This window comes from Rhinolophus sinicus, linkage group LG13 (genome assembly GCF_036562045.2).
Source record: "Rhinolophus sinicus isolate RSC01 linkage group LG13, ASM3656204v1, whole genome shotgun sequence".
Taxonomy (NCBI): Eukaryota; Metazoa; Chordata; class Mammalia; order Chiroptera; family Rhinolophidae; genus Rhinolophus; species Rhinolophus sinicus.
The window spans coordinates 62,523,175-62,544,150 of NC_133762.1; the positions used below are offsets into that span (position 1 = coordinate 62,523,175).

General features: G+C 69.4%; 9 pseudogenes; all 9 read left to right on the forward strand.

The window, feature by feature from the left end:
* The first annotated feature begins 689 nt into the window (after positions 1-689).
* Positions 690-809, forward strand: LOC141568399 (5S ribosomal RNA; annotated as a pseudogene).
* Positions 810-3,610: 2,801 nt separating this feature from the next.
* LOC141568417 (5S ribosomal RNA) lies at positions 3,611-3,729 on the forward strand (annotated as a pseudogene).
* A 1,423-nt stretch (positions 3,730-5,152) lies between these two features.
* On the forward strand, positions 5,153-5,272 carry LOC141568403 (5S ribosomal RNA; annotated as a pseudogene).
* Positions 5,273-7,298: 2,026 nt separating this feature from the next.
* LOC141568408 (5S ribosomal RNA) lies at positions 7,299-7,418 on the forward strand (annotated as a pseudogene).
* Positions 7,419-10,991: 3,573 nt separating this feature from the next.
* LOC141568359 (5S ribosomal RNA) lies at positions 10,992-11,110 on the forward strand (annotated as a pseudogene).
* A 3,606-nt stretch (positions 11,111-14,716) lies between these two features.
* LOC141568371 (5S ribosomal RNA) lies at positions 14,717-14,835 on the forward strand (annotated as a pseudogene).
* Positions 14,836-16,279: 1,444 nt separating this feature from the next.
* Positions 16,280-16,399, forward strand: LOC141568406 (5S ribosomal RNA; annotated as a pseudogene).
* Positions 16,400-18,445: 2,046 nt separating this feature from the next.
* On the forward strand, positions 18,446-18,564 carry LOC141568428 (5S ribosomal RNA; annotated as a pseudogene).
* Positions 18,565-20,020: 1,456 nt separating this feature from the next.
* Positions 20,021-20,140, forward strand: LOC141568404 (5S ribosomal RNA; annotated as a pseudogene).
* The last annotated feature ends 836 nt before the right edge of the window (positions 20,141-20,976 follow it).

The window sequence follows — 20,976 nt, forward strand, 5'->3', positions numbered from 1 at the left end:
CTCCGCCACTCTCTTGCTCCGTCTCTGGCCTTCCCTCATCCTCTCTCTCACCTCCCTGGGTCAGGAGATGTGACGTGTAGCCAGTGAAGGGACCGGAGATCGGGCGGGGCTCCGGGTCGCTGACGAGGGTCGAGGGCCCAGACTGAAGGCTTGTGACGAAGGGTGGCTGCAGTCTGGAGCTGCTGCGCCCTGGTGGCGCGGGAGGCTCTCCTGGCTTTGGGCCAGTGGGTGGGGCCAGGGCCAGGGCCAGGGCCTGGGTTGCACGTCCCTAGGGTGGAGGGGACTGAGAGGACCCTGCGACCCCCTCGGTGGCCCTGAGAGGTGGGGACAGCACAGCAGCAAGGGGGGTGTGCGGTTGTGGGGCTGGGGGGAGATGAGAGGGGTTGGGGTAGGGGGGGGGGGGTAAAAGCCCTTCGGGGCCTGGGGAGTCCCAGGATGCCAGGGCGCCCAGACATATGTCACAGTCAGGGAAGTGACAGAGGCCCGTGGAGCCACTGGGGGGCGCGAAGGGGCCTCGCTGCGGGCCAGGAGTCGCCCGTCGCCCACACCAGCGGCGTCCGGAGGAGGCGGGGAGCGGGCGGGAGGCGCTCAGGCAGACGTGCTCGCCACCCGAACGGCCCAGCAGCATGGCGCGCGCTCAGAGGCAGGTCGGGAGCAGGCTCTTGGAGTGCCGGGAGCCGGGTCCCAGCGCCTAAGGCCAGACCACCCTGAACGCGCCAGATCTCGTCTGATCTCGGAAGCTAAGCAGGGCCGGGCCTGCTTAGTACTTGGATGGGAGACCGCCTGGGAATACCTGTAGGCTTTGCTCGCCTCTCCTTTTGCAACGCCTCCCCGGCGAGGATCCCTCCGAACCCCTGCCGCCCCTTGCCTCTCTGCAGCCGCCCAGCCAGCCCAAGGTCCCCCTGACCAGCAGAGGGTTAGCCGCCCGGCACTGCAAGCTGGCATCCCCGGCCGCACACCAGGCCCGTCGGCCAGGGCTCCCCCGCACACCCTCTTCTTAGTCCTCTTCAGTGCCGCAGGCCTTCATCTCCAACCCTTCGCCGACCCTAGGTCGCCGCCGCCGCCGCCAGCGCTGCCCTCTCCCCCGCCGCCACCGCCATTTCCGCCACCATCACCGCGCTCCACACAACCCCCTCCAGCGCTGCCCTCACCCCTGCCCCCGCCCTCGCCGCCGCCAGCGCTGTACTGCTTCAATCTCCCGCCTCTGCTCTCCCCTCCTCCGCCGCCAGCACCGCCCTCTTCCCCACTACCGCTGCCGCAGGCGCCAACCCTCCCCGCGCCCAGCGCCCGCCGACACAGCCCCCAACGCTGCCGCCGCCTCCATCGCCGACCTCGCAACACTCCCGCGCCGCCGCCGCCGCCGCCGCCGCCGCCATCACCGCGCTCCCCACACCCTCCGCCAGCGCTACCCTCGCCCCCTCCCCCCCCCCCCCCGCCGCCATCTCTGTACTCCATCAAACTCCCTCTTCTGCTCTCGCCCCCTCTGCCGCCAGCACCGCGCTCCCCATCCCCGCCGCCAGTGCTGCCCTCTCCCCCCCCCCCGCCCCCGCCGCCGCCGCCATTGCCGCACTCCCTCAATCTCCCTCCTCTGCTCTCCCCGCCTCCAGCACCGCCATCTCCCCCGCCCCCGCCCCCGCCGCCACCATCGCCATACTCCCTCAATCTCCCGCCTCTGCTCCCCCCCACCCCGCCGCCCCCCCCATTGCTCCCCGTGCCCCGGCGCCCACCGTCAAAGCCCCCATTGTCGCCGCCGCCATCGCCGCCCTGGCGCCATCCTCGCGGTTGCCATCGACTACCTCCCCACCATCCCCTGCCTCCGCCGGCAGGCACCTCTCCCCACACCACGCGCCCCTCCCATCGCCCACAAGAGCCAGGAACCTTCCCTTCCCGCCGTTCGCGGTGGCCCCAACACACAGGGTACAAAGAGCCGGGTCAAACCAGGGGACGGATGGAGCACCACCCCAACACACCGCACGCCCTCGGACTCCAGGAGAGACCACCACAAGCGGAAGTGCAGGCACGCAGGCACACAGCCCTCTCAACCAGGGTGCCTGTGGGTGCCACTCTCCTCCAGCGGGGGTTCCTGGGCGGGGCTCGGAGCCCACTGGCCCTCCCGCCCGGCCTGGGGGCTTCAAGGGTGACTTTCAATGCCCAGGCACTGCCTCCTCCGTGGAGCCCAGCCACGGGCATGACCACACTTCGGTTTTGAAGCTGCCACTTCAAAGCAGCGTCAGTGCGTCTGTCCCCGTCCGTGTGCCCGCTAGTGCGTCCCTCCCCCCTCCCCCACCCCATGTCTCGCTGTCTCTGCGACGTGCCTGTTGGGCTCTGGCTCTCGCTCAGGAGCTCTCTCCCCGCGTGCGACCCCCTCTTTCTCTGTCTCTGTCCATGTCTCTCTGTATGTCTAGGTACATACAGGTACATATAGGTGTATATTTCGATCTCGCTCCGTCTTACTCCTCCTCCCGTTTTGTCTGTCGGGCCCTGTCCTGCGGGGACTCTAGTCCCTCTGCCCGCACAAGAACGCAGGATATGGCGAGGCCAAGAAGGAACACCAACAGAGCCACGGATAGGGAGCTCACAGCACTATGTCTCACGGGCGGCTGGCTCGGAGACACGGCAAGCCGGAGCCGCCCGATCCCCGACCTGCCGGCCGCTTCTCTGCCAACCCACCGACACACCGCCCGTCGACCCACCAAGCCGGCCCACTGCAATCCGCGCCCCTCTGCAATTTGCAGTCCACCATCCGCGCTTCCTAGCTTGGCCACCGCAGCTCCTCCGGTGGCCAATGGCCAACGGGCAACAGCTGATGGCCAAGCGGTCACAGCTGATGACCATGCAGCCCCCAAGCAGCACCCCTCCACGCGAGGCCCAGAGCCTGGAGAGTGCTCTCTGGGAGTCTGTCCCCACAGTCCCCGTCTGTCTCTCTCCGCCACTCTCTTGCTCCGTCTCTGGCCTTCCCTCATCCTCTCTCTCACCTCCCTGGGTCAGGAGATGTGACGTGTAGCCAGTGAAGGGACGGAGATCGGGCGGGGCTCCGGGTCGCTGACGAGGGTCGAGGCCCAGACTGAAGGCTTGTGACGAAGGGTGGCTGCAGACTGGAGCTGCTGCCCCTGGTGGCGCGCGGTGGCTCTCCTGGCTTTGGGCCAGTGGGTGGGGCCGGCCAGGGCCGGGCCTGGGTTGCATGTCCCTAGGGCGGAGGGACTGAGAGGACCCTGCGACCCCCTCGGTGGCCCTGAGAGGTGGGGACAGCACAGCAGCAAGGGGGGTGTGCGGTTGTGGGGCTGGGGGGGGGATGAGAGGGGTTGGGGTAGGGGGGCGTGTTAAAAGCCCTTCGGGGCGTGGGGAGTCCCAGGATGCCAGGGCGCCCAGACATATGTCACAGTCAAGGAAGTGACAGAGGCCTGTGGAGCCACTGGGGGGCGCGAAGGGGCCTCGCTGCGGGCCAGGAGTAGCCCTTCGCCCACACCAGCGGCGACCGGAGGAGGCGGGCGGAGGGGGAGCGGCACTCGGGCAGACATGCTCGCCACCCGAGCGGCCCAGCAGCATGGCGCGTGCGCTCAGGAGGCAAGTCGGGAGCAGGCTCTTGGAGTGCCGGGAGCCGGGTCCCAGTGCCTAAGGCCATACCACCCTGAACGCAGCAGATCTCGTCTGATCTCGGAAGCTAAGCAGGGCCGGGCCTGCTTAGTACTTGGATGGGAGACCGCCTGGGAATACCTGTAGGCTTTTGCTCGCCTCTCCTTTTGCAACGCCTCCCCGGCGAGGCTCCCTCCGAACCCCTGCCGCCCCTTGCCTCTCTGCAGCCGCCCAGCCAGCCCAAGGTCCCCCTGAACAGCAGAGGGTTAGCCGCCCGGCACTGCAAGCTGGCATCCCCGGCCGCACACCAGGCCCGTCGGCCAGGGCTCCCCCGCACACCCTCTTCTTAGTCCTCTTCAGTCCCGCAGGCCGTCATCTCGAACCCTTCGCCGACCCTAGGTCGCCGCCGCCGCCGCCAGCGCTGCCCTCTCCCCCGCCGCCACCGCCAAATCCGCCACCATCACCGCGCTCCCCACAACCCCCTCCAGCGCTGCCCTCACCCCTGCCCCCGCCCTCGCCGCCGCCAGCGCTGTACTGCTTCAATCTCCCGCCTCTGCTCTCCCCTCCTCCGCCGCCAGCACCGCCCTCTTCCCCGCTACCCCCGCCGCAGGCTCAGCCCCCGCGCCCCGCGCCCGCCGACCCAGCCCCCAACGCTGCCGCCGCCTCCATCGCCGACCTCGCAACACCCCCGCGCCGCCGCCGCCGCCGCCGCCGCCGCCGCCATCACCGCGCTCCCCACACCCTCCGCCAGCGCTACCCTCGCCCCTCCCCCCCCCGCCGCCGCCATCGCTGTACTCCATCAAACTCCCTCTTCTGCTCTCGCCCCTCTGCCGCCAGCACCGCGCTCCCCATCCCCGCCGCCAGTGCTGCCCTCTCCCCACCCCGCCCCCGCCGCCGCCATTGCCGCACTCCCTCAATCTCCCTCCTCTGCTCTCCCCGCCTCCAGCACCGCCATCTCCCCCGCCCCGCCCCCGCCGCCACCATCGCCATACTCCCTCAATCTCCCGCCTCTGCTCCCCCCCCACCCCCCGCCGCCGCCGCCATTGCTCCCCGTGCCCGGCGCCCACCGTCAAAGCCCCATTGTCGCCGCCGCCATCGCCGCCCTGGCGCCATCCTCGCGGTTGCCATCGACTACCTCCCCACCATCCCCTGCCTCCGCCGCCGCGCCCCCGCCGCCGCCCGCCGCCGCGGATCCTCCCACAACTCCCAAGCCCAGGGTTGCCTGCTGGTGCAGGCCTCCAGCAGCCAGGGGTAAACCTGGTGGCGGTAGGGGGCGGGGTGTATGGCGGTCTGGGTCGGGAGTCCCAGGATGCCAGAGTTCCACGACTTCTGGCACCATCAGGAAGTGGCAGTGTCCCATGGGGCCTCGGGTGGCGCGAAGGGGCCTCGCTGCCGGCCAGGAGTAGCCCGCCGCCCACGCCAGGGGCATTCGGAAGAGGCGGGGAGCGGACTGGGGGAAGCGGTGCTGGCAGAGCCGGCCTGCGGGTCGATGCTCGCCACGGGCGGCGCATCTGCATGGCGGGCGCTCACGAGGCAGGCCGGGAGCAGACTCCTGGGGCACGGAGAGCCGGGTACCAGCGTCTACCGCCATACCACCCTGAACGCGCCCGATCTCCTCTGATCTCGGGAGCTAAGCAGGGAGGGGCCTGGTTAGTACTTGGATGGGAGACCGCCTGGGAATACCTGTAGGCTTTTGCTTGCCTCTCCTTTTGCTCCGTCCCCCTGGCGTGGCTCCCTCCAAAACCCGGCCGCCCCTTGCCCCTCTGCAGCCGCCCAGCCAGCCAAAGGTCCCCTGGCCAGGGGCCCGTCAGCCACCCGGCACTACAAGCTGGCAGCCCGGCCGCACACCAGGCCCGTCGGCCAGGGGTCAGCCCTCACCCTCTTCTTAGTCCTCTTCGCTGAGGCAGGCAGTCAGCCAGCAGCAGTTAGCCGAGCCTGTGTCTCCGCCGGCAGGCACCTCTCCCCACACCACTGCGCGCCCCTCCCATCGCCCACAAGAGCCAGGAACCTTCCCTTCCCGCCGTTCGCGGTGGCCCCAACACACAGGGTACAAAGAGCCGGGTCAAACCAGGGGACGGATGGAGCACCACCCCAACACACCGCACGCCCTCGGACTCCAGGAGAGACCACCACAAGCGGAAGTGCAGGCACGCAGGCACACAGCCCTCTCAACCAGGGTGCCTGTGGGTGCCACTCTCCTCCCGGGGGGTTCCTGGCCGGGGCCCGGAGCCCACTGGCCCTCCCGCCCGGCCTGGGGGCTTCAAGGGTGACTTTCAATGCCCGGGCACTGCCTCCTCCGTGGAGCCCAGCCACGGGCATGACCACACTTCGGTTTTGAAGCTGCCACTTCAAAGCAGCGTCAGTGCGTCTGTCCCGTCCGTGTGCCCGCTAGTGCGTCCCTCCCCCTCCCCACCCCATGTCTCGCTGTCTCTGCGACGTGCCTGTTGGGCTCTGGCTCTCGCTCAGGAGCTCTCTCCCGCGTGCCAGCCCCTCTTTCTCTGTCTCTGTCCATGTCTCTCTGTATGTCTAGGTACATACAGGTACATATAGGTGTATATTTCGATCTCGCTCCGTCTTACTCCTCCTCCCGTTTTGTCTGTCGGGCCCTGTCCTGCAGGGACTCTAGTCCCTCTGCCCGCACAAGAACGCAGGATATGGCGAGGCCAGAAGGAACACCAACAGAGCCACGGATAGGGAGCTCACAGCACTATGTCTCACGGGCGGCTGGCTCGAGACACGGCAAGCGAACCGATCCCCGACCTGCCGGCCGCTTCTCTGCCAACCCACCGACACACCGCCCGTCGACCCACCAAGCCGGCCCACTGCAATCCGCGCCCCTCTGCAATTTGCAGTCCACCATCCCGCTTCCTAGCTTGGCCACCGCAGCTCCTCCGGTGGCCAATGGCCAACTGGCAACAGCTGATGGCCAAGCGGTCACAGCTGATGACCATGCAGCCCCAAGCAGCACCCCTCCACGCGAGGCCCAGAGCCTGGAGAGTGCTCTCTGGGAGTCTGTCCCCACAGTCCCCGTCTGTCTACTTCCGCCACTCTCTTGCTCCGTCTCTGGCCTTCCCTCATCCTCTCTCTCACCTCCCTGGGTCAGGAGATGTGACGTGTAGCCAGTGAAGGGACGGAGATCGGGCGGGGCTCCGGGTCGCTGACGAGGGTCGAGGGCCCAGACTGAAGGCTTGTGACGAAGGGTGGCTGCAGTCTGGAGCTGCTGCGCCCTGGTGGCGCGCGGGTGGCTCTCCCTGGCTTTGGGCCAGTGGGTGGGGCCGGCCAGGGCCCGGGCCTGGGTTGCATGTCCCTAGGGCCGGAGGGGACTGAGAGGACCCTGCGACCCCCTCGGTGGCCCTGAGAGGTGGGGACAGCACAGCAGCAAGGGGGGTGTGCGGTTGTGGGGCTGGGCGCAGATGAGAGGGGTTGGGGTAGGGGGGCGGGGTAAAAGCCCTTCGGGGCATGGGAGTCCCAGGATGCCAGGGCGCCCAGACATATGTCACAGTCAGGGAAGTGACAGAGGCCCGTGGAGCCACTGGGGGGCGCGAAGGGGCCTCGCTGCGGGCCAGGAGTAGCCCGTCGCCCACACCAGCGGCGTCCGGAGGAGGCGGGGAGCGCGGGAGGCGCTCAGGCAGACGTGCTCGCCACCCGAACGGCCCAGCAGCATGGCGCGCGCTCAGAGGCAGGTCGGGAGCAGGCTCTTGGAGTGCCGGGAGCCGGGTCCCAGCGCCTAAGGCCAGACCACCCTGAACGCGCCAGATCTCGTCTGATCTCGGAAGCTAAGCAGGGAGGGGCCTGGTTAGTACTTGGATGGGAGATCGCCTCGGAATAGCTGTAGGCTTTTGCTCACCTCTCCTTTTGCGCCGCCGCCCTGGCGTGGCTCCCTCCGAACCCCTGCCGCTCCTTGCCCCTCTGCCGCCGCCCAGCCATCCGAAGGTCCCCCTAAGCAGCAGAGGGTTAGCCGCCCGGCACTACAAGCTGGCAACAGGGCCGCACACCAGGCCCGTCGGCCAGGGCTCCCCCGCACACCCTCTTCTTAGTCCTCTTCAGTCCCGCAGGCCGTCATCTCGAACCCTTCGCCGACCCTAGGTCTCCGCCGCCGCCGCCAGCGCTGCCCTCTCCCCCGCCGCCACCGCCAAATCCGCCACCATCACCGCGCTCCCCACAACCCCCTCCAGCGCTGCCCTCACCCCTGCCCCCGCCCTCGCCGCCGCCAGCGCTGTACTGCTTCAATCTCCCGCCTCTGCTCTCCCCTCCTCCGCCGCCAGCACCGCCCTCTTCCCCGCTACCGCCGCCGCAGGCGCCAACCCTCCCCGCGCCCAGCGCCCGCCGACACAGCCCCCAACGCTGCCGCCGCCTCCATCGCCGACCTCGCAACACTCCCGCGCCGCCGCCGCCGCCGCCGCCGCCGCCGCCATCACCGCGCTCCCCACCCCCTCCGCCAGCGCTACCCTCGCCCCTCCCCGCCCCCCGCCGCCATCGCTGTACTCCATCAAACTCCCTCTTCTGCTCTCGCCCCTCTGCCGCCAGCACCGCGCTCCCCATCCCCGCCGCCAGTGCTGCCCTCTCCCCACCCCGCCCCCCGCCGCCGCCATTGCCGCACTCCCTCAATCTCCCTCCTCTGCTCTCCCGCCTCCAGCACCGCCATCTCCCCGCCCCGCCCCGCCGCCACCATCGCCATACTCCCTCAATCTCCCGCCTCTGCTCTCCCCCACCCCGCCGCCGCCGCCATTGCTCCCCGTGCCCGGCGCCCACCGTCAAAGCCCCATTGTCGCCGCCGCCATCGCCGCCCTGGCGCCATCCTCGCGGTTGCCATCGACTACCTCCCCACCATCCCCTGCCTCCGCCCCGCCGCACGCCCCGCCGCCGCCGCCGCCGCCGCGGATCCTCCCACAACTCCCAAGCCCAGGGTTGCCTGCTGGTGCAGGCCTCCAGCAGCAGGGGTAAACCTGGTGGCGGTAGGGGGCGGGGTGTATGGCGGTCTGGGTCCGGGAGTCCCAGGATGCCAGAGTTCCACGACTTCTGGCACCATCAGGAAGTGGCAGTGTCCCATGGGGCCTCGGGTGGCGCGAAGGGCCTCGCTGCCGGCCAGGAGTAGCCCGCCGCCCACGCCAGGGGCATTCGGAAGAGGCGGGGAGCGGACTGGGGGAAGCGGTGCTGGCAGAGCCGGCCTGCGGGTCGATGCTCGCCACCGGGCGGCGCATCTGCATGGCGCGCGCTCACGAGGCAGGCCGGGAGCAGACTCCTGGGGCACGGGGCGGGTACCAGCGTCTACCGCCATACCACCCTGAACGCGCCCGATCTCCTCTGATCTCGGGAGCTAAGCAGGAGGGGCCTGGTTAGTTCTTGGATGGGAGACCGCCTGGGAATACCTGTAGGCTTTGCTCGCCTCTCCTTTTGCACCGCCCCCCGGCGTGGCTCCTCCGAACCCCTACCGCCCCTTGCCCCTCTGCAGCCGCCCAGCCAGCCGAAGGTCCCCCTGGCCAGTGGCCGGTCAGCCACCCGGCACTACAAGCTGGCAGCCCCGGCCGCACACCAGGCCCGTCGGCCAGGGGTCAGGCCCTCACCCTCTTCTTAGTCCTCTTCGCTGAGGCAGGCAGTCAGCCAGCAGCAGTTAGCCGAGCCTGTGACTCCGCCGGCAGGCACCTCTCCCCACACCCCTGCGCGCCTCCTCCCATCGCCCACAAGAGCCAGGAACCTTCCCTTCCCGCCGTTCGCGGTGGCCCCAACACACAGGGTACAAAGAGCCGGGTCAAACCAGGGGACGGATGGAGCACCACCCCAACACACCGCACGCCCTCGGACTCCAGGAGAGACCACCACAAGCGGAAGTGCAGGCACGCAGGCACACAGCCCTCTCAACCAGGGTGCCTGTGGGTGCCACTCTCCTCCAGCGGGGGAGGGGGGTTCCTGGGCGGGGCTCGGAGCCCACTGGCCCTCCCGCCCGGCCTGGGGGCTTCAAGGGTGACTTTCAATGCCCGGGCACTGCCTCCTCCGTGGAGCCCAGCCACGGGCATGACCACACTTCGGTTTTGAAGCTGCCACTTCAAAGCAGCGTCAGTGCGTCTGTCCCCGTCCGTGTGCCCGCTAGTGCGTCCCTCCCCCCTCCCCCACCCCATGTCTCGCTGTCTCTGCGACGTGCCTGTTGGGCTCTGGCTCTCGCTCAGGAGCTCTCTCCCCGCGTGCCAGCCCCCTCTTTCTCTGTCTCTGTCCATGTCTCTCTGTATGTCTAGGTACATACAGGTACATATAGGTGTATATTTCGATCTCGCTCCGTCTTACTCCTCCTCCCGTTTTGTCTGTCGGGCCCTGTCCTGCGGGGACTCTAGTCCCTCTGCACAAGAACGCAGGATATGGCGAGGCCAGAAGGAACACCAACAGAGCCACGGATAGGGAGCTCACAGCACTATGTCTCACGGGCGGCTGGCTCGGAGACACGGCAAGCCGGAGCCGCCCGATCCCCGACCTGCCGGCCGCTTCTCTGCCAACCCACCGACACACCGCCCGTCGACCCACCAAGCCGGCCCACTGCAATCCGCGCCCCTCTGCAATTTGCAGTCCACCATCCGCGCTTCCTAGCTTGGCCACCGCAGCTCCTCCGGTGGCCAATGGCCAACGGGCAACAGCTGATGGCCAAGCGGTCACAGCTGATGACCATGCAGCCCCCAAGCAGCACCCCTCCACGCGAGGCCCAGAGCCTGGAGAGTGCTCTCTGGGAGTCTGTCCCCACAGTCCCCGTCTGTCTCTCTCCGCCACTCTCTTGCTCCGTCTCTGGCCTTCCCTCATCCTCTCTCTCACCTCCCTGGGTCAGGAGATGTGACGTGTAGCCAGTGAAGGGACCGGAGATCGGGCGGGGCTCCGGGTCGCTGACGAGGGTCGAGGGCCCAGACTGAAGGCTTGTGACGAAGGGTGGCTGCAGACTGGAGCTGCTGCCCTGGTGGCGCGGGTGGCTCTCCTGGCTTTGGGCCAGTGGGTGGGGCCGGCCAGGGCCGGGCCTGGGTTGCATGTCCCTAGGGCGGAGGGACTGAGAGGACCCTGCGACCCCTCGGTGGCCCTGAGAGGTGGGGACAGCACAGCAGCAAGGGGGTGTGCGGTTGTGGGGCTGGGCGCAGATGAGAGGGGTTGGGGTAGGGGGCGGGGTAAAAGCCTTCGGGGCATGGGAGTCCCAGGATGCCAGGGCGCCCAGACATATGTCACAGTCAGGGAAGTGACAGAGGCCCGTGGAGCCACTGGGGGCGCGAAGGGGCCTCGCTGCGGGCCAGGAGTAGCCCGTCGCCCACACCAGCGGCGTCCGGAGGAGGCGGGGAGCGCGGGAGGCGCTCAGGCAGACGTGCTCGCCACCCGAACGGCCCAGCAGCATGGCGCGCGCTCAGAGGCAGGTCGGGAGCAGGCTCTTGGAGTGCCGGGAGCCGGGTCCCAGCGCCTAAGGCCAGACCACCCTGAACGCGCCAGATCTCGTCTGATCTCGGAAGCTAAGCAGGGCCGGGCCTGCTTAGTACTTGGATGGGAGACCGCCTGGGAATACCTGTAGGCTTTTGCTCGCCTCTCCTTTTGCAACGCCTCCCCGGCGAGGCTCCCTCCGAACCCCTGCCGCCCCTTGCCTCTCTGCAGCCGCCCAGCCAGCCCAAGGTCCCCCTGAACAGCAGAGGGTTAGCCGCCCGGCACTGCAAGCTGGCATCCCCGGCCGCACACCAGGCCCGTCGGCCAGGGCTCCCCCGCACACCCTCTTCTTAGTCCTCTTCAGTGCCGCAGGCCTTCATCTCCAACCCTTCGCCGACCCTAGGTCGCCGCCGCCGCCGCCAGCGCTGCCCTCTCCCCCGCCGCCACCGCCAAATCCGCCACCATCACCGCGCTCCACACAACCCCCTCCAGCGCTGCCCTCACCCCTGCCCCCGCCCTCGCCGCCGCCAGCGCTGTACTGCTTCAATCTCCCGCCTCTGCTCTCCCCTCCTCCGCCGCCAGCACCGCCCTCTTCCCCGCTACCGCCGCCGCAGGCGCCAACCCTCCCCGCGCCCAGCGCCCGCCGACACAGCCCCCAACGCTGCCGCCGCCTCCATCGCCGACCTCGCAACACTCCCGCGCCGCCGCCGCCGCCGCCGCCGCCGCCGCCGCCATCACCGCGCTCCCCACCCCCTCTGCCAGCGCTACCCTCGCCCCCCCCCCCCCCGCCGCCATCGCTGTACTCCGTCAAACTCCCTCTTCTGCTCCCGCCCCCTCTGCCGCCAGCACCGCGCTCCCCATCCCCGCCGCCAGTGCTGCCCTCTCCCCCACCCCCGCCCCCGCCGCCGCCATTGCCGCACTCCCTCAATCTCCCTCCTCTGCTCTCCCCGCCTCCAGCACCGCCATCTCCCCGCCCCGCCCCCGCCGCCACCATCGCCATACTCCCTCAATCTCCCGCCTCTGCTCTCCCCCCACCCCCCGCCGCCGCCGCCATCGCTCCCCGTGCCCCGGCGCCCACCGTCAAAGCCCCCATTGTCGCCGCCGCCATCGCCGCCCTGGCGCCATCCTCGCGGTTGCCATCGACTACCTCCCCACCATCCCCTGACTCCGCCGCCGCCGCCGCCCCCGCCGCCGCCGCCGCGGGGTCCTCCCACAACTCCCAAGCCCAGGGTTGCCTGCTGGTGCAGGCCTCCAGCAGCCTGGGGGGTAAACCTGGTGGCGGTAGGGGGGCGGGGTGTATGGCGGTCTGGGTCCGGGGAGTCCCAGGATGCCAGAGTTCCACGACTTCTGGCACCATCAGGGAAGTGGCAGTGTCCCATGGGGCCTCGGGTGGCGCGAAGGGGCCTCGCTGCCGGCCAGGAGTAGCCCGCCGCCCACGCCAGGGGCATTCGGAAGAGGCGGGGAGCCGGACTGGGGGGGGGACGCGGTGCTGGCAGAGCCGGCCTGCGGGTCGATGCTCGCCACCGGAGCGGCGCATCTGCATGGCGCGCGCTCACGAGGCAGGCCGGGAGCAGACTCCTGGGGCACGGGGAGCCGGGTACCAGCGTCTACCGCCATACCACCCTGAACGCGCCCGATCTCCTCTGATCTCGGGAGCGAAGCAGGGAGGGGCCTGGTTAGTTCTTGGATGGGAGACCGACTGGGAATACCTGTAGGCTTTTGCTCGCCTCTCCTTTTGCACCACCCCACCCCCGCGTGGCTCCCTCCGAACCCCTACCGCCCCTTGCCCCTCTGCAGCCGCCCAGCCAGCCGAAGGTCCCCCTGGCCAGTGGCCGGTCAGCCACCCGGCACTACAAGCTGGCAGCCCCGGCCGCACACCAGGCCCGTCGGCCAGGGGTCAGCCCCTCACCCTCTTCTTAGTCCTCTTCGCTGAGGCAGGCAGTCAGCCAGCAGCAGTTAGCCGAGCCTGTGACTCCGCCGGCAGGCACCTCTCCCCACACCCCTGCGCGCCTCCTCCCATCGCCCACAAGAGCCAGGAACCTTCCCTTCCCGCCGTTCGCGGTGGCCCCAACACACAGGGTACAAAGAGCCGGGTCAAACCAGGGGACGGATGGAGCACCACCCCAACACACCGCACGCCCTCGGACTCCAGGAGAGACCACCACAAGCGGAAGTGCAGGCACGCAGGCACACAGCCCTCTCAACCAGGGTGCCTGTGGGTGCCACTCTCCTCCCGCGGCGGGGGGTTCCTGCGGGGCTCGGAGCCCACTGGCCCTCCCGCCCGGCCTGGGGGCTTCAAGGGTGACTTTCAATGCCCGGGCACTGCCTCCTCCGTGGAGCCCAGCCACGGGCATGACCACACTTCGGTTTTGAAGCTGCCACTTCAAAGCAGCGTCAGTGCGTCTGTCCCCGTCCGTGTGCCCGCTAGTGCGTGCCCTCCCCCTCCCCACCCCATGTCTCGCTGTCTCTGCGACGTGCCTGTTGGGCTCTGGCTCTCGCTCAGGAGCTCTCTCCCCGCGTGCCAGCCCCCTCTTTCGCTGTCTCTGTCCATGTCTCTCTGTATGTCTAGGTACATACAGGTACATATAGGTGTATATTTCGATCTCGCTCCGTCTTACTCCTCCTCCCGTTTTGTCTGTCGGGCCCTGTCCTGCAGGGACTCTAGTCCCTCTGCCCGCACAAGAACGCAGGATATGGCGAGGCCAAGAAGGAACACCAACAGAGCCACGGATAGGGAGCTCACAGCACTATGTCTCACGGGCGGCTGGCTCGGAGACACGGCAAGCCGGGGCCGCCCGATCCCCGACCTGCCGGCCGCTTCTCTGCCAACCCACCGACACACCGCCCGTCGACCCACCAAGCCGGCCCACTGCAATCCGCGCCCCTCTGCAATTTGCAGTCCACCATCCGCGCTTCCTAGCTTGGCCACCGCAGCTCCTCCGGTGGCCAATGGCCAACGGGCAACAGCTGATGGCCAAGCGGTCACAGCTGATGACCATGCAGCCCCCAAGCAGCACCCCTCCACGCGAGGCCCAGAGCCTGGAGAGTGCTCTCTGGGAGTCTGTCCCCACAGTCCCCGTCTGTCTCTCTCCGCCACTCTCTTGCTCCGTCTCTGGCCTTTCCCCATCCTCTCTCTCACCTCCCTGGGTCAGGAGATGTGACGTGTAGCCAGTGAAGGGACCGGAGATCGGGGGCTCGGGTCGCTGACGAGGGTCGAGGCCCAGACTGAAGGCTTGTGACGAAGGGTGGCTGCAGACTGGAGCTGCTGCGCCTGGTGGCGCGCGGGTGGCTCTCCTGGCTTTGGGCCAGTGGGTGGGGCCGGCCAGGGCCGGGCCTGGGTTGCATGTCCCTAGGGCGGAGGGACTGAGAGGACCCTGCGACCCCTCGGTGGCCCTGAGAGGTGGGGACAGCACAGCAGCAAGGGGGGTGTGCGGTTGTGGGGCTGGGCGCAGATGAGAGGGGTTGGGGTAGGGGGGCGGGGTAAAAGCCCTTCGGGGCATGGGAGTCCCAGGATGCCAGGGCGCCCAGACATATGTCACAGTCAGGGAAGTGACAGAGGCCCGTGGAGCCACTGGGGGGCGCGAAGGGGCCTCGCTGCGGGCCAGGAGTAGCCCGTCGCCCACACCAGCGGCGTCCGGAGGAGGCGGGGAGCGCGCGGGAGGCGCTCAGGCAGACGTGCTCGCCACCCGAACGGCCCAGCAGCATGGCGCGCGCTCAGAGGCAGGTCGGGAGCAGGCTCTTGGAGTGCCGGGAGCCGGGTCCCAGCGCCTAAGGCCAGACCACCCTGAACGCGCCAGATCTCGTCTGATCTCGGAAGCTAAGCAGGGCCGGGCCTGCTTAGTACTTGGATGGGAGACCGCCTGGGAATACCTGTAGGCTTTTGCTCGCCTCTCCTTTTGCAACGCCTCCCCGGCGAGGCTCCCTCCGAACCCCTGCCGCCCCTTGCCTCTCTGCAGCCGCCCAGCCAGCCCAAGGTCCCCCTGAACAGCAGAGGGTTAGCCGCCCGGCACTGCAAGCTGGCATCCCCGGCCGCACACCAGGCCCGTCGGCCAGGGCTCCCCCGCACACCCTCTTCTTAGTCCTCTTCAGTCCCGCAGGCCGTCATCTCGAACCCTTCGCCGACCCTAGGTCGCCGCCGCCGCCGCCAGCGCTGCCCTCTCCCCCGCCGCCACCGCCAAATCCGCCACCATCACCGCGCTCCCCACAACCCCCTCCAGCGCTGCCCTCACCCCTGCCCCCGCCCTCGCCGCCGCCATCGCTGTACTGCTTCAATCTCCCGCCTCTGCTCTCCCCTCCACCGCCGCCAGCACCGCCCTCTTTCCCGCTACCGCTGCCGCAGGCGCCAACCCTCCCCGCGCCCAGCGCCCACCGACACAGCCCCGAACGCTGCCGCCGCCTCCATCGCCGACCTCTCAACAATCCCGCGTCGCAGCCGCCGCCGCCGCCGCCGCCATCACCGCGCTCCCCACCCCCTCCGCCAGCGCTACCCTCGCCCCCTCCCCCGCCCCCGCCGCCGCCATCGCTGTACTCCATCAAACTCCCTCCTCTGCTCTCGCCCCCTCTGCCGCCAGCACCGCGCTCCCCATCCCCGCCGCCAGTGCTGCCCTCTCTCCCACCCCCGCCCCCGCCGCAGCTGCCATTGCCGCACTCCCTCAATCTCCCTCCTCTGCTCTCCCCGCCTCCAGCACCGCCATCTCCCCCGCCCCCGCCCCCGCCGCCACCATCGCCATACTCCCTCAATCTCCCGCCTCTGCTCTCCCCCACCCCGCCGCCGCCGCCATTGCTCCCCGTGCCCCGGCGCCCACCGTCAAAGCCCCCATTGTCGCCGCCGCCATCGCCGCCCTGGCGCCATCCTCGCGGTTGCCATCGACTACCTCCCCACCATCCCCTGCCTCCGCCGCCGCAGACGCCCCCGCCGCCGCCGCCGCCATAGGATCCTCCCACAACTCCCAAGCCCAGGGTTGCCTGCTGGTGCAGGGCTCCAGCAGCCTTGGGGGTAAACCTGGTGGCGGTAGGGGGGCGGGGTGTATGGCGGTCTGGGTCCGGGGAGTCCCAGGATGCCAGAGTTCCACGACTTCTGGCACCATCAGGAAGTGGCAGTGTCCCATGGGGCCTCGGGTGGCGCGAAGGGGCCTCGCTGCCGGCCAGGAGTAGCCCGCCGCCCACGCCAGGGGCATTCGGAAGAGGCGGGGAGCCGGACTGGGGGGGGTAAGCGGTGCTGGCAGAGCCGGCCTGCGGGTCGATGCTCGCCACCGGGCGGCGCATCTGCATGGCGCGCGCTCACGAGGCAGGCCGGGAGCAGACTCCTGGGGCACGGGCGGGTACCAGCGTCTACCGCCATACCACCCTGAACGCGCCCGATCTCCTCTGATCTCGGGAGCTAAGCAGGGAGGGGCCTGGTTAGTTCTTGGATGGGAGACCGCCTGGGAATACCTGTAGGCTTTTGCTCGCCTCTCCTTTTGCACCGCCCCCCGGCGTGGCTCCTCCGAACCCCTGCCGCCCCTTGCCCCTCTGCAGCCGCCCAGCCAGCCGAAGGTCCCCTGGCCAGTGGCCGGTCAGCCACCCGGCACTACAAGCTGGCAGCCCGGCCGCACACCAGGCCCGTCGGCCAGGGGTCAGCCCCTCACCCTCTTCTTAGTCCTCTTCGCTGAGGCAGGCAGTCAGCCAGCAGCAGTTAGCCGAGCCTGTGTCTCCGCCGGCAGGCACCTCTCCCCACACCACTGCGCGCCCCCTCCCTTCGCCCACAAGAGCCAGGAACCTTCCCTTCCCGCCGTTCGCGGTGGCCCCAACACACAGGGTACAAAGAGCCGGGTCAAACCAGGGGACGGATGGAGCACCACCCCAACACACCGCACGCCCTCGGACTCCAGGAGAGACCACCGCAAGCGGAAGTGCAGGCACGCAGGCACACAGCCCTCTCAACCAGGGTGCCTGTGGGTGCCACTCTCCTCCCGCGGCGGGGGGTTCCTGGGCGGGGCTCGGAGCCCACTGGCCCTCCCGCCCGGCCTGGGGGCTTCAAGGGTGACTTTCAATGCCCGGGCACTGCCTCCTCCGTGGAGCCCAGCCACGGGCATGACCACACTTCGGTTTTGAAGCTGCCACTTCAAAGCAGCGTCAGTGCGTCTGTCCCCGTCCGTGTGCCCGCTAGTGCGTCCCTCCCCCCTCCCCCCCCCCCTGTCTCGCTGTCTCTGCGACGTGCCTGTTGGGCTCTGGCTCTCGCTCAGGAGCTCTCTCCCCGCGTGCCAGCCCCCTCTTTCTCTGTCTCTGTCCATGTCTCTCTGTATGTCTAGGTACATACAGGTACATATAGGTGTATATTTCGATCTCGCTCCGTCTTACTCCTCCTCCCGTTTTGTCTGTCGGGCCCTGTCCTGCGGGGACTCTAGTCCCTCTGCCCGCACAAGAACGCAGGATATGGCGAGGCCAAGAAGGAACACCAACAGAGCCACGGATAGGGAGCTCACAGCACTATGTCTCACGGGCGGCTGGCTCGGAGACACGGCAAGCCGGAGCCGCCCGATCCCCGACCTGCCGGCCGCTTCTCTGCCAACCCACCGACACACCGCCCGTCGACCCACCAAGCCGGCCCACTGCAATCCGCGCCCCTCTGCAATTTGCAGTCCACCATCCGCGCTTCCTAGCTTGGCCACCGCAGCTCCTCCGGTGGCCAATGGCCAACGGGCAACAGCTGATGGCCAAGCGGTCACAGCTGATGACCATGCAGCCCCCAAGCAGCACCCCTCCACGCGAGGCCCAGAGCCTGGAGAGTGCTCTCTGGGAGTCTGTCCCCACAGTCCCCGTCTGTCTCTCTCCGCCACTCTCTTGCTCCGTCTCTGGCCTTCCCTCATCCTCTCTCTCACCTCCCTGGGTCAGGAGATGTGACGTGTAGCCAGTGAAGGGACCGGAGATCGGGCGGGGCTCCGGGTCGCTGACGAGGGTCGAGGCCCAGACTGAAGGCTTGTGACGAAGGGTGGCTGCAGACTGGAGCTGCTGCGCCTGGTGGCGCGGGTGGCTCTCCTGGCTTTGGGCCAGTGGGTGGGGCCGGCCAGGGCCTGGCCTGGGTTGCATGTCCCTAGGGTGGAGGGGACTGAGAGGACCCTGCGACCCCCTCGGTGGCCCTGAGTGGTGGGGACAGCACAGCAGCAAGGGGGGTGTGCGGTTGTGGGGCTGGGGGGGGATGAGAGGGGTTGGGGTAGGGGGGCGTGGTAAAAGCCATTCCGGGCGTGGGGAGTCCCAGGATGCCAGGGCGCCCAGACATATGTCACAGTCAGGGAAGTGACAGAGGCCTGTGGAGCCACTGGGGGGCGCGAAGGGGCCTCGCTGCGGGCCAGGAGTAGCCCGTCGCCCACACCAGCGGCGACCGGAGGAGGCGGGGAGCGGGCGGGAGGCACTCGGGCAGACATGCTCGCCACCCGAGCGGCCCAGCAGCATGGCGCGTGCGCTCAGGAGGCAAGTCGGGAGCAGGCTCTTGGAGTGCCGGGAGCCGGGTCCCAGTGCCTAAGGCCATACCACCCTGAACGCAGCAGATCTCGTCTGATCTCGGAAGCTAAGCAGGGCCGGGCCTGCTTAGTACTTGGATGGGAGACCGCCTGGGAATACCTGTAGGCTTTTGCTCGCCTCTCCTTTTGCAACGCCTCCCCGGCGAGGCTCCCTCCGAACCCCTGCCGCCCCTTGCCTCTCTGCAGCCGCCCAGCCAGCCCAAGGTCCCCCTGACCAGCAGAGGGTTAGCCGCCCGGCACTGCAAGCTGGCATCCCCGGCCGCACACCAGGCCCGTCGGCCAGGGCTCCCCCGCACACCCTCTTCTTAGTCCTCTTCAGTCCCGCAGGCCGTCATCTCGAACCCTTCGCCGACCCTACGTCGCCGCCGCCGCCGGCGCCAGCGCTGCCCTCTGCCCCGCCGCCACCGCCAAATCCGCCACCATCACCGCGCTCCCCACAACCCCCTCCAGCGCTGCCCTCACCCCTGCCCCCGCCCTCGCCGCCGCCAGCGCTGTACTGCTTCAATCTCCCGCCTCTGCTCTCCCCTCCTCCGCCGCCAGCACCGCCCTCTTCCCCGCTACCGCCGCCGCAGGCGCCAACCCTCCCCGCGCCCAGCGCCCGCCGACACAGCCCCCAACGCTGCCGCCGCCTCCATCGCCGACCTCGCAACACTCCCGCGCCGCCGCCGCCGCCGCCGCCGCCGCCGCCATCACCGCGCTCCCCACCCCCTCTGCCAGCGCTACCCTCGCCCCCTCCCCCGCCCCCGCCGCCGCCATCTCTGTACTCCATCAAACTCCCTCTTCTGCTCTCGCCCCCTCTGCCGCCAGCACCGCGCTCCCCATCCCCGCCGCCAGTGCTGCCCTCTCCCCCACCCCCGCCCCCGCCGCCGCCATTGCCGCACTCCCTCAATCTCCCTCCTCTGCTCTCCCCGCCTCCAGCACCGCCATCTCCCCCGCCCCCGCCCCCGCCGCCACCATCGCCATACTCCCTCAATCTCCCGCCTCTGCTCTCCCCCACCCCGCCGCCGCCGCCATTGCTCCCCGTGCCCCGGCGCCCACCGTCAAAGCCCCCATTGTCGCCGCCGCCATCGCCGCCCTGGCGCCATCCTCGCGGTTGCCATCGACTACCTCCCCACCATCCCCTGCCTCCGCCGCCGCAGACGCCCCCGCCGCCGCCGCCGCCGCCGCGGGATCCTCCCACAACTCCCAAGCCCAGGGTTGCCTGCTGGTGCAGGCCTCCAGCAGCCTTGGGGGTAAACCTGGTGGCGGTAGGGGGGCGGGGTGTATGGCGGTCTGGGTCCGGGGAGTCCCAGGATGCCAGAGTTCCACGACTTCTGGCACCATCAGGGAAGTGGCAGTGTCCCATGGGGCCTCGGGTGGCGCGAAGGGGCCTCGCTGCCGGCCAGGAGTAGCCCGCCGCCCACGCCAGGGGCATTCGGAAGAGGCGGGGAGCCGGACTGGGGGGGGGACGCGGTGCTGGCAGAGCCGGCCTGCGGGTCGATGCTCGCCACCGGAGCGGCACATCTGCATGGCGCGCGCTCCCGAGGCAGGCCGGGAGCAGGCTCTTGATGCGCTCGGAGCCGGGTCCCAGCGTCTACGGCCATACCTCCCTGAACGCGCCCGATCGCCTCTGATCTCGGGAGCTAAGCAGGGAGGGGCCTGGTTAGTGCTTGGATGGGAGACCGCCTGGGAATACCTGTAGGCTTTTGCTCGCCTCTCCTTTTGCACCGCCCCGGCGTGGCTCCCTCCGAACCCCTGCCGCCCCTTGCCCCTCTGCAGCCGCCCAGCCAGCCGAAGGTCCCCCTGGCCAGTGGCCGGTCAGCCACCCGGCACTACAAGCTGGCAGCCCCGGCCGCACACCAGGCCCGTCGGCCAGGGGTCAGCCCCTCACCCTCTTCTTAGTCCTCTTCGCTGAGGCAGGCAGTCAGCCAGCAGCAGTTAGCCGAGCCTGTGTCTCCGCCGGCAGGCACCTCTCCCCACACCCCTGCGCGCCTCCTCCCATCGCCCACAAGAGCCAGGAACCTTCCCTTCCCGCCGTTCGCGGTGGCCCCAACACACAGGGTACAAAGAGCCGGGTCAAACCAGGGGACGGATGGAGCACCACCCCAACACACCGCACGCCCCCGGACTCCAGGAGAGACCACCACAAGCGGAATTGCAGGCACGCAGGCACACAGTCCTCTCAACCAGGATGCCTGTGGGTGCCACTCTCCTCCCGCGGCGGGGGGTTCCTGGGCGGGGCTCGGAGCCCACTGGCCCTCCCGCCCGGCCTGGGGGCTTCAAGGGTGACTTTCAATGCCCGGGCACTGCCTCCTCCGTGGAGCCCAGCCACGGGCATGACCACACTTCGGTTTTGAAGCTGCCACTTCAAAGCAGCGTCAGTGCGTCTGTCCCCGTCCGTGTGCCCGCTAGTGCGTCCCTCCCCCCTCCCCCACCCCATGTCTCGCTGTCTCTGCGACGTGCCTGTTGGGCTCTGGCTCTCGCTCAGGAGCTCTCTCCCCGCGTGCCAGCCCCCTCTTTCTCTGTCTCTGTCCATGTCTCTCTGTAT